Source organism: Stomoxys calcitrans, chromosome 1 (assembly GCF_963082655.1).
Source record: "Stomoxys calcitrans chromosome 1, idStoCalc2.1, whole genome shotgun sequence".
NCBI classification, from domain to species: domain Eukaryota; kingdom Metazoa; phylum Arthropoda; class Insecta; order Diptera; family Muscidae; genus Stomoxys; species Stomoxys calcitrans.
Window position 1 is genome coordinate 101315021 of NC_081552.1, and position 13271 is coordinate 101328291.

The 13271-nt window shown below is 40.9% G+C and overlaps 1 protein-coding gene across 3 annotated transcripts in view; it reads right to left on the bottom strand.

Annotated features, from left to right (window-relative positions):
* Positions 1–12186, bottom strand: part of LOC106089903 (delta-1-pyrroline-5-carboxylate dehydrogenase, mitochondrial) — a 106275-nt gene extending 94089 nt beyond the window's left edge. The window contains exon 1 of one of the 3 annotated variants that reach the window (XM_059363288.1): positions 12046–12186. The gene's annotated coding sequence lies outside the window, so the exon portion shown is untranslated. The other 2 variants (XM_013255898.2, XM_013255897.2) reach the window with 2 other exon arrangements.
* Positions 12187–13271: the final 1085 nt, after the last annotated feature.

The following is a 13271-nucleotide window of genomic DNA, read 5'->3' on the forward strand; positions in this document are numbered from 1 at the left end:
GCATACACTGATAAAATAAGAGCCCAACGTTGTAAACGGTTGGCTGTGTAACTTTGGAATACTGAACCCTTCCCCTTCTTTGAACCAAATTTTGATAACAACAGCTTGTGGTCGGTGCGCTTAGTAAATTTGCGTCCACACAGCAGTCTGTGAAACCGCTGTGCGACGAATATGAGGTCTAGACCTTCCTTTTCGATTTGGCAATAATTCCATTCAGCAGGAGTTAACGATCGGGAAAAGGGAGGTAGATAACTGCTCCAACCCCGTGTAATGATGCATCTGCTGCCACATGAATGGGTAGGGATTGTAGTGTGTCCAAAGCAAATCCGAAGTTAAAATTCGCTTGAAGTCATCTAACGATCTCTAACACTGAAGAGTCCAGATGAATTTGTGATCCTTTGTCAACAAATCGTTAAGAGGTTTTCGAAGACGTCGCATGTTGTTGGCAAACTTGCTGTAGTCGTTGATCGGGACTTAGACTACTTTGTATGAACCCGAGTTTATAGTGAGCAGTTCCTTGCTGTTGTAATCGACTTCTACTTGCAATTAAGAATCTGACAAATCCAAGTCACTCAATATTACGTAGTTGTGACTGTCTGACAAATTTTTTTCCGGTGTGGGCAACGGGTACTGGTTTGGTTCTACTATAGAATAGTGTCCAGTAGAGTAGTCTGCACAGATACGAATTTTCCCATTGACATATCGGAGCCTGTATGGATTTGTAAAAGAACGGCATTGTGCGTTAATGCATTTGTAATTTGTATTAAATATTTTCTTCATTTTGAATTTCTTACACTTTTCGCCATTAAAGGTTTTTGACGGCTTGTCACCCTTTGCGCTCGTCCAGTAGTTGTCTTTGTGACCAAATGTATGTCACAAAGACTTACTGCATGTATGTTTTTGAAATGGACAAAATTTCACGTAGTCCAGGTCTCTACAAAGCCCCAGCATGTACTCAAAAAATTTTGAATCTCAACACTAGTTGGGAAATATTGAACTTCCTATAGCGCTAAAGAATTATGTGCTCACTAAGAGCTCAATAATTTCATAACAGTGACGAAATTATTTGTACATACTATTAGTTTACTTTTAACTTCCAACTGGTAAAATATGAACTAACGAGCATTGAAACTGATAGGTACAATTATTGGAAAAAATCGCTCCTTCCGAACTCTTCGAAGCATCTAATTGGAGCTTGACGGACATATTTTAATTACACAACCCAGTTCCAACAGTATCCCATCCCCACGCTATCAATTGCTCAGCTGTTTTGAAGAAGACAAATTTAATATGAAACATTGCAATTATAAATTAAATTAAACTTTACCTTTTGTCGCAAACAAAGAACATTCCGTTAACAAAGCAGACTCTACGCATTCATCCACATCACTATTATTTGAGTTTTCGACTATTTTCTTCTTTCAATATTTGCTTACAACACAAAAGCAAAACATTTTCTAATTCTTTTCTAATAAAGATAGCCATGCTTTTTTGTTTAGGTTTGGCATATTCCATTTATAGAGACAATGTTATCAGCAGTGGAAGTGACAATTATTTAAGATAACAATAAGCCAGAAAAAGTTTGTAAGCTTGCACAGAGCATGTGTTTCTGTCACAATACAGAGGTCCCGAGTTCGAGTCTCGAGCCAGCAAATGGTTTTTATTTATTTCATACTTTAAAATGATGTCCAATATTATTACGCGGGAACTAAAAGAGTTAAAGAATATATTTTTGAAGTTGACAATGCCACAGTCAGCAAACTCAATTTTAGATAAACACAAACAGTGACGAAATTATTGCTTCAATGTCATGCCACTGTTAAAATATTGCTTCAATGTCATGGCAGACGGTTGTACGAACCGGATTGACCCGATGGAATCCTTCATGGGCAAGGGCTGCCGCCTCAGTGCACGTGTTCGTCCTTTTTTCGTCATGGGAGAGACACATCCCGGAGGGCCTCCGCACGCTTCTGGTCCGTGCCAGGATTGAAGAGCCTCGGGCCCTAGTTCTGTTCGGTTTGCCAGAGTGCATGGAGTGGGTACATTTCCGATCTAGCTCTGGCCTTGCATCACTACGGGAGTATAGTCACACTGAATATGTTGCAAGGTGCTGTGCGAACATAGACAGCAGTGTCACAGTCACAAGTGTCATCGTCGTCGTCTTCTGCGTCCTTGTCGTCGGACTATGTGATCCCCCGACCTCTCCCGTGCGGCAATATACGTAAATGCAGCATCCCAATATTGACACGGTCTCCGTAGAAAGATCGACGAGATTGTGGATTTTATGAATCGGAAGAACATATTGGTTGCAGCGATCCAGGAGATAAAGCTGATCAATACCTGCAGCTTGCATAGTTGTCAGGGATACAATGTGTTACGTAGGGATCGAGATGGAGATGGAGGCTAATCCTCTTCATGATACACCATTCCGTTCAGAATAGGCCCATCTCGCTTGCGCCTGGCGCTAGTGACCCCTACATGGAGAGCATGGGGATAGAATTCAGGTTCGGTACTGCCGAGATAGAGTTATAAAACTTGAACATACCGCCGGCTTACAATGCCGACAAAGTGGGCTACTATCTGGCCATAATCATCTCGTTCTGGGATACTTTAATTCGCATCACATTTCGTGACATACTCCCCTAGGTAACGACCAGCGGGCCAGAGCATATTGAAAGCTACACGTTTTGTACGGTGAATGGGAATGCCCACACTAGTATTACGAGGAGGTGCAGCAGCTCGCCTGCCATTTCCTTTGCATCCCTTGATCTCCTGAGTGACATGACCTGGCAAGTCATTTCTTTGGGATCAGACCACCTCACTATAATTCTCACCATCGACCGACCACCCTACTTTATAACCTCAGAGCGCCGAATGTTTATCAATTAAAAGAAGGCCGATTGGGTCGGTTCAGAGAGTACTCTCGCCGCTTCAGGGAAATGACTTCCCCTCGAATTTGCTAGTTGCCGAGAGGAAATTCCGAGACATCATTAACGCAGCAGCCGCTCGCTTCATACCAACCGGTCGAATAAGCCAAGTGCGGCCCGATTTCCCGGCGCAGGCAGTGGTACTCACAGACGAGCATGATGGGATTCGTTGTATGGACCCAATAGCCCCAGAATCAGCGAGCTGAATCTGGAAATAAACAGGGTAGTCAACACTTGGAGCAATGTAACTTAGGCACCGGTGTAGGCAAGCTGTGGTCTACTGTTAAATCACTTTTGTCGAAATAACCAAGACTGATCCGAAGTGATGCACTATGTTGTTCAACCGTCAATTTATTGTGCATCCCGAGAGTGACAGGGCAAGGAGGAGAGTTATTCGCCGTATTCATGGTCTCCGAGCCGATGAACAGCCATCAGAATTTACAGTGGGCGAAGTTACGAATGTCATCCGTGGCGCCAAATCATCTAAGGCGTTGGGCCCCGACGGAATCTCTACATTGATGTTGAAGAATCTGGATTCACCTGGAGTTGAGTACCTTACTACTGTTCTCAACCTCTCTTTGAACACTCTTATAGTTCCCGATGTCTGGAAAATGGGCAGAATGATCCCGCTACTGAAGCCTGAAAAGGACTGAGTTTGGGGGAGTCGTACAGACCGATCTCCCTTCTCTCACCAGTGGCAAAGACGCTTGAGGCATTACTCCTCCCGAGCCTCGTAGGAGAATTACCATTCGCCGAGCATCAACATGGATTTCGAAGCTGCTTAGCATAACAACAGCTTTGCATGCCATCACCGCACTCATTTGCCGTGGCTTCAATTAGCCCAGGCCATGTAATAGGACAGACCTCGTGCCTCTGGACCTATCGAAGGCATTCGACACGGTCAGCCATGCTAAATTATTTGAGGACATTGCCAACACGTCCCTCCAGCCAGGCCTGAAACGCTGCGTCGCGAATTATCTGTGTGGTTGCCAGTCATTTGTGGAATTTAGGGATAAGAAGTCGAAGCACCGTAGAGTGAAACAGGAAGTTCCCCAAGGTGGGGTGATATCTCCGGCACTGTTTAACCTCTACCTATCCTCCATTCCACCCCCTCCAGACGGCATAGAGATCGTATCATATGAAGACGATTGTACGATCATGGCATCAGGCCCTCCACCCATTGTTGACATCTGCGATAGGTCAAACGTCTACCTCAACGAACTTGCCTCTTTTCGGTGCAAGAAATTTGAAGATATCTGCCACCAAATCTCAGCCACATTTTTCAATACATACGCGTATGAGGTGCCTAGGGAGCTGAAAGTGGTGGTCAACGGAGTGATAATTCCGACCATCATATGTGCCAAAATACTTGGTGTCACATTTGACAATTCTTACAAAGAAACCTTGTTGACAACGTACAGCTTTGTGACACGCAGTGGAATAATACTGCGATAAGCTGTCTCCTCAGTTCTCATGTGGACCACCTTCGTCAGGAGACAAAGATTATATGCGTGGGAAGTCATGACTACATGCTGTCTTAGCAATACCTTCTTGGCTGTTATCGCAGAGACCACACAAATCATCATCTTATGGATAGTTATTCACCGCCCAGAAGCCTTAAGGGATATGTACATGATCTAGAGCGTGAGGTCCAGCGCTACAAGAGAGAACCTCTAGATCAAGCGGCATATCAAGCAGGTCTAGACAGCATTCATGCAGACACGGCAGCAGATGCGGTAAATGGCAACCGGGTGAATGTAGTCCTTGGAGAACGACCGCCTCCCATTGCCCTTCCCATTGACCTTCCCCGGCAAACTAGAGCCTCAACTCCTACAGAGCAAGGATTAATGCCGACGTGCAAGATGTATGTCCCGATTGTAATCAGGGACCGCGCGATACACGTCACCTATTTAACTGGTCAGCCAGGCCCAATCGACGCAGACCCAGATCCCTGTGGAACTCTGCGACTAAGATAAGGTAGTCGCAGAGTTCCTGGGACTTGACACTCAACAGAATCAAGCAGACGAAAGATAGAACACTATAAACTGCTACAACAAGAACGAATGATGCAGGACGTCTCTGCAATCGAAGATAAGTGTGAGTTTATTCTTAACATTCAACCGAATTTTGTGCCCATTTCCCATGGGGATAATTGAGCTTTAATTTTCATTTCATAATCAAAACCCTTAATTCATCACAAGAACTGGATCGTCGCGGACTGACTGTGTCCAACGTCTACTGAGCAATAGCAACGCAATGTTGTTTTTGGTCGAAATAAGCAAAACCCGAAACGCGTGGAAGTAAAATAATAAGTGATTGAGTGTCAACAGAAAGCTGGAAAACATTGGAAAATCGAATAGGCATAGCCCGCGAAAATTTTAAATACACAATGCCCTTTTAACGAACCTCGTATAGATATAAAAATAAAAACTTCCCAAAGCGGTGCCGCACTGTGGCACGCCATTCAGACTCGGCTATAAAAAGGACAGCAACCATTGATATGTGAATAGTTTCCCCCTGTTCCTTAATGGAATGGTTATGGTAAATTTGCATTTGCGTATAGAGATAATACCTAAGTACTATATAGAGGTCACCGCAGCGCAGACGTTAGCATGTGAAAACATCGAAACCTGGCGAAAACATCAGAAAAAAATGTCCTAATGCTGGCGACATTTATGAGGTACTACCCCAATTAAAAAAATGCTATGGCAGCCATGTAAAAACTTCTCCCCAAAAGAGCCTTGTACTGCGTCACACCGATCGGACTCGGCTATAAAAAAGGAGATCCCTTATCATTGAGCTTTAACTTGGATCGGATCGCACTCATTGATGTATAAGAAGTTTGCCTCTGTTTCCATATGGAATGTTCATGGGCATATTCGTAAATATACTATTTTGGGCGTGCAAACACATACAACTCAGTATATAACATTTCATCGGAGTCAGAAAAATGCGTTTTATGTACCTTGAAGAAGCTAAATAGTGGCAACCCGAGAACTTTCAAAATTTCGCTTTTCTAGCCAGCAGTCCTCTCGTATACCACAGATTTCTAATTGGTTCTTTATCTTACTATGTAGATTTTATCGATTTAAAGAGAAACAGAGAGGATAATATTGGATCGATTATTTATTTTTAAAATACATATCGATTGTGCATGTACATATTAGTTTTGGTTATTAAATTTTTACAAGTTCATTGTATGTAATTGTAACGACCAACCCAAATACATGTCGTATAAGGAATGAATCTATTATATATATTTGTATATTTGTTCGCAGTCGACACATCAACACGTCAATGTGTGCGATGCATGTTTGACGGACAATTGTTGTGTTACACTTAGCTGGCAGCAAGCGTTGCAAAGAGGTTTGTGGAAATTTGCAAAAGGCCTTTATTGTGAGTGATGTTATCATTAGATTGAATAATTTATTTTTTATTTGATGATAGTAGCAATACAAAATAATTTTAATGTGGAAGATATTGTTTTTTCTACATGAAAAAATGTCATCGATGGTTCTCCCCTACTAATGCGGGCAACATTTGTGAGTTACTATACCATTTGGTATGGCAACCATGTAAAAACTTCTTCCCAAAGAGTTGTCGCACTGCCGGATTCGGCTATAAAAAGGAGGTCCCTTATCATTGAGCTTAAAACTTGAATCAGACTCCACTCATTGATATGTGAGAAGTTTGCCCTTGTTCCTTAGTGGAATGTTCATGGACAAATCTGCATTTTTACTTGATATATACATATGTATACGTATGTGTTTTAATGTTCGTCTACTGCTAAGTATTAAAATTATAAATTTCCTCGCGAACAAACGACTAAGTAACACATGAGACCTCATATCTCATATCAAAGAATGCTGTTTAGCTCAATAAAAATTGATTTCCTTTTATACTAACATTCGATAATAAAAATGTGGTTGGCATTTTCATGGTCTATCCAAACATAAAGAAATCTTTAACGTTAGGTTACGTTGAACAGGTGGATAAATTGTGGGTCCCATGACTTAAATGTAAGGGAGAAGGTGGCACTGGCACGCCACAGAGGCATTTTTATCGTTGTTGTTGTAGCCACATTTGCATGTGGGGTTGGCGATCCTTCTCAAGCTCTTATAGATGAGCGAGCTCGTTCCGGTCTATACCACTAACCGCAGCGGGAACATGATGACCATTGGTTTTTTAAAGGCGCCAATATTTCACCTTGTCGTATCGAGCATCAAAGGCACTCAGTATTTAAGCAAGAACCGCTCACTGGGAGTCTCCACTCGATACCGCTGATTGTCCGCGACTGCAACTGCAGTTACTCCGTATTAGGCATTCCACTATCCGCAAGCTGTGGACGCGCCACAGCTAAGTTTCTCCCAGGGTGTCCAATGGCCACCCTGTTCCCGCGCCGATCGGTCCTTTGCTTGCTCAGCTCGTTCCGGTCCAAAGGTAGGTAAGCAACCTACAGGAGCTTGACGAGGATCGCCACCTCCATATGAAAATGTGGCTACAACAACAACTAAGAAAAGAAGGGGGAAACTAGGAAAAAAGACAATAACGATGAGAACCAGAAGGACCAGAGAGGAGCTTCCGTACGAGACCTTCGGGTAATAAGCTACTTCAGGCTTCTAAGGTAGTAGAGAATGACAAGAAGGCTAAGTGCTGGAACGAGTCTAGGCACGGAAAGAGGTGTTCACACTAAATTTTCTCCTCGCGATTGCGAGACAGTGACATCAAAACAGCTTGATCATCTCTAACTCCCACACCACAGACTCTGCAGACCCGGGGTCTAAATAAGAAATTGTCGTAAATCTTAAATCGGTCATTGCAACTAGAATTGTAAGAAATTTAAGTAAATTGATGGACCCCAATGGGTGAAGTTTCCGTAGAATTCGCAGGTAAATTTTGTCGATAGGCACAAATGTTGGCAGATCTCGGGTGGTTTTAACCTGCCATAATGAGTAAAAGTCAGTCTTGGGTACTTCTTTTTACCGTTATGTTGGTCAACATGCAAATGCAAATTTGCCCATGAACATTCGTGATTCAAGTTTAAGCTCAATAGTAAGAAGTCTCCGAACGGCATAGTACTTCACAAATATCGCCAGAAATTATGAGGGGATAACCGCCGCTGAAAAATTTTTCTGATGTTCTCGCCAGGTTTGGAACCTAGGCGTTTAGCCAGACACATCCTTCCGTAGAGATGAAGATGAGAAAATATGTTGTGGTGAGAATACACAGCCTAGGCAAAATCCAATAAAATGCCCGTAACCTGGTTCATAGCAGCAAAATCCTACGAGTTGACGGTTTCCATTTATTTGTCGATTTTATTATTTATTTATCTTAGATTTTTGAATACTAAGCTTATAGTAAATACAAATTTAGTACTGGGATATAACATTGGCTGCTAAGGCCATCAGCTAATAAGAATAAACATGGATGTAATGGTATTTGTGTTAGAAATTAATTTAAAGAAAGCGTTGGTATTATCTGCACTAGGAGTTTGTAGCATTTCTACTACTTTGTTTTTAAGCATAAGATTCTTCTGATGAGATGGTTAGGTTAGGTTTTGTTAGGTTGAAAAGAGGGTGCAGATATTAATCTGCCCCATGCCACTATAGACACACCTAAGCCAGTAATCGGCTCATTTATGGTGGTCACCCATAGGAGTGGCGATAAAATGACCCACTGTGGCGTGCTTTGTGCCACTTTCACCCTTATATTTATGCCATGGGACACAAAATTTATCCACCTGATTTGATAAATACAACCCAGGATTTCGAAGTATATGCAAGTCCCAGGCACGCTGTGAAAATTTTGGCCAGGTGGGGCGCCATATAGTCTGCCGGAAACGCCGCTGTAACGCCGGAAATATTCCTCCTGGTCCGGGTGACTTAAATGGTTTGAACCTCTTTAAGGATTCCTTCAATATAAATTTCGTAATTATAAACCTTCGATCAACATCATTATTCCATGATTCCGGTGTCTCCGTGGGTATCGTCATATCCTGTGGAAATGGGTTTTCATCAAAAGCCGCAACATGTTCTCCTTTGTTTCTGCGCTCACTCCCATGTCGTCTACAAAAGTTTCAATTTTGGCATGGGTTTATGACCGATCGCCGCGGGGACATGGTGGCCATTGCTTATTTAAAGACGCCAATAAGGGTGAATAATCACAGTCGTAGTCGAAGGCGAATTTCACGTATCGTTGTATTCTGTAACTAATTCGCCTTCGAGAGTTTGATAATAGAAAAATATTGTGGTAGATAAAAAATATTATATAAAAGTAGGTTCCATACTCTTTCGACAAACAGGCGCGATGTAGGTTAGTATCGAATTAACTTATATATCGATCGTTTTCGTCAGCCGAATTCGACTTATGTGATAACAAATATGTTAACGAAATTTTGTCTTCGACAACCATAATACCATTTAGTAAAAATTTCGACATTTGACTACGCCATCGCCAACCGGAATAAGAGGGAATATCTAAGTACCATCGTTGTTTTAAGAAATAGCGTTCTTGCTGTGATTTTTTACTATTTCTCACAACTCATCCCATTGTGTGCCATGGCGTAGACAAATTTTATTCGTCTATGGGCACGCCTATAAGAGCTTGACGAGGATCGCCACCTTCACATGCAAACGTGGCTACAACAACAAATCCACCAATATCCATCGCCCAAAAGCCTCAAAGTAGATCTACATGATCTAGAGCGTGATCAAGATCTTCAGCGCTACAAAAGAGAACCTCTAGATCAAGCGGCATATCGAGCAGGTCTAGACAGCATTCATGTAGACACGGTAGCAAATGCGGTAAATGGCTGCCGGATGAATGTAGTCCTTGGAGAACGACCGCCTCCCATTGCACCTGAAGAAATTGACCTCACCCGGCAAATCAGAGTAGTTCTGCCTCAATCACGTTCCGCCAGATGCAGCCGCCTCAACTCCTACAGAGCAAGGACCGGTATCAGTCCTGCACGATGTATATACCGACTGTAGCCAGGGACCCCACGATACACGCCACCTGTTTAACTGCCCAGCCAGACCCACTCGACTCAGACCCAGATCACTGTAGACGCACCCCATCTTAGTCGCAGAGTTCCTGGGTCTTGACACTCAACAGAATCAAATAGACGAAAGATAGAAAACAACAAACTGCTACAACAACAACAACAATATGAAACCTATTAAAGTTAAACTTAAAAATATTCAAATATAAAACGTACGCTTGTATTTAAGTAGAAAATTCCCCGAATATAAAATGTTGCGACGGCACCATTTGCAAAAGTGGTGGCTCTCTTGGAAATCCTTTTGACAGATTTTGTCAGAACAAAATACCACTACTAATTACAACGCACTGCTACAACAACATCAACTAATTATACCAAAGGAGAATGCACATGTATAAGATTTCTGCAATACATTTAAATGGAGTGCGGCGGGCACATCCCTGCAAACGTTTTCGATCGGGGAAGAGCTCGTAGAAGATTCCCCCGTCGGGAGTTGTGTCAAGACGACTTTTCTGGAAGAGTGTTCCGCGAATCTTCAGTATGAATTGCTAACGAGTAAGTCAGAAGAGTTTTTAAAGATTTTATAATCGCGTGGACGAAAAATAAGTGTTTGTAACATTTATTAAATATTAATCAATAAGAGTTACACGTTTTTTGTTTGGAAGAACTAAGATGCATATCAATATTACTTTTTTCATCGGAAATCCAAAAATTCTGAAAAAATTTAAATAAAAGAATTTCGTATTACACTCATAGTCGTGTTATTAAGTACCAATCATTATATAAGCCAAGTGAGAATTATGTTTGGTGTTGTGGAAATTGTCCTCTGAAAACAAAACATCGAATAACATAATTCATTACAATTCCTAAACGCACTAGTCATGAAAATAAAAATAATCGCGAAAAGGTTATTCAAGCGATTTGTAAATAAATCTTCTGGACCATTTTAACAGTTGCCTAATAATTGTCGCGAAGAGTTTCTTAAACTTCCACACATGCAGTGGATTGTCCAACGATATCCTAGAGGAGTGTTTCGCGAATCATACGTTGTTGAAACCACATTTTCATGTGGAGGTGACGATCCTCGTTAGGCTCCTGTAGGTGAGCAAGCTCGTTCCGGTTCGAAGGACCGATCACCGCGAATCATACGGAAGAACAGTTGTGTAAAAATCTTCAAGATTGCTTTATTTATCGCGGGGACGAACGCTCTTTCGAAAATATGATAAATGTTTGTGGGGATGTAAAAAAAAACACCATTGTACAATTATAATACAATAAAAAGTATGAAAGGAAGAATTTTTTATGTATGCAAGTGGATACTAAGCATTCTGACCTAAAATTGAACGATGGTGACAATGTGAGTGATCGACGAAAAATCTATTTAAATAAATTACTTGGTGTATATATGAAAGTATTGGCATAGAACATTTTTCGATTACAAATTTATTAACTCTTTTTTTCATCTGGGTCTTGTGTTTCACAACCAGGTGTCTATTTTTTTTTTTTCTTGAGTGTTAATTAAACGTTATTGCTGGCAAATGTTTTTGCTTTCAGCGGTTGTGTTTTTTTTTTTTCTAACAAATAGCTTAAGTTGTGGACAAAGACTTTTCGGGCAAGTTATTAGAACTGGACTCAGGTTGATTTTGAACTTATTTTTATCCGTTTTCGGGGGGAGAAAAGTGCAAGGTGCTTGTTTTTTTTTCTTAAGATAACCTGTTTTTGACTCTTTATTCCTATATTAGTTTGATTTTTTTATAGTTCACTTTTGCTGTCTTGGATTCATATTTTCATGTAATTATTTTGCAAAATTTCCCCCACATAATACAGCTTTTGTTGCGAGGTTATTACGCAATTTTTAGCAAGCCATTAAATTTTTCTGTGTTGGTTTTTTTGACGTTATTCCAAATGTTGTTCTTACAAAGTTGGCTTGTTTCACCTAATTTTGTTTCGCGAAAATACTTGTAACGCATTGAATAAGCCTTTTCGATTTTTCTGTTGATTTCTTTGGCACTTACTTCAGATGTTATTTTCTAAATCAATTCAAATTTATTTTTATTATATATGATGTAGTGTTCTCTATTAGAATGCCACTGCTGCTGCATTCATCAACTCACTTACTACTGCAACCGCCGCACCGCGACACTCGCGCAATTAAATTTCGAGACTATTTGACTTTTATTTGAATTGTATTTTGCTGTATCTTCAAATTCGTATTTGCTGCCTTCGCTGTCGTGTTGTGCTGTCGGAATCAGCAGTTTTTCCACAGTCTCAACACGCTCTTGCGCTCTAACACGAATATCGAGAAACCCCCAAAACCACCACCGACTCGTTTGTTTTGCCGTCTGTCGTTGCCTCTTGTTCTCAGCAAATTTGTGTGTCAATTTTATATGTATGTTGGTTATGGACCCGGCAGGGTAAAAACAATTGGTATGTGGTGTGGGGGGTTGCGTATGTTTGTATGTTTATCGTTTATCTTTTTACCTTGTTCCTCAAACGTCACTTTCGTTCTTGGTACACTGATAAAATTGTTTGAATAATAAATATTTGTATAAGGAGAATTGGAAAGTTTGAAAACATGCAATATTAAAAATGATAGTATGAACTAAACACGGGTCAAGCTGACCCTTAGTTCTGCTGTCACACACAGCCTGTGTGTGAGTACCGAATTAGTAGGTTCTGTTTGGTATTTGCTAAAGCTGCTATTACACCAACAGACACGTCATACGAGCTGGCACTTTCTAAATATATTCATAACACTTGTCTTTTGTACGTCAAATACGAATAGAGTGCGCTCTAATCGGCATTTATTCTTATATGTATTGTATTTTTATTTATAGACATGTGTCTACATCTATGGTTGATGAAACAAAAGCTCGATATAATCGAAAAAGTTGCATATTGATTCCAAAATCCATTTGCCATATTAAATTTTTCGCACGTATCACAAGCAATGTTGCCGTTTTTGGTAGGTTCCTACCAAAATTGAATTGTTTTTATTCTCTTGGTAGGTTGACCTCAATTTTGATTTTTTTCAACATATAAAGTACTTACTGAAAAATCGTATCCACAGGTTGCGGATAGTGGAGTGCTCCTGTCGAAGATCTCCACCTCCGCATGAAAATGTGATTACAACAGCAACAAATAGTGTTCTCACTACTTCAAGCTTTAGTAAAAAAGGCGTAAGTCCTGATATTGGCTGTAAGTTGTACAAGTGTTAAGGGATTGGAAGAGATCCGTAAATTCTGGGTAGAAAATGCGCCTTTGGTGGCTTCCATCGCAAAACAGGCCTTTATGGCAATTGCATACCAATATGGTAAGATCTGGCCCATACTCAGATGTTGCAA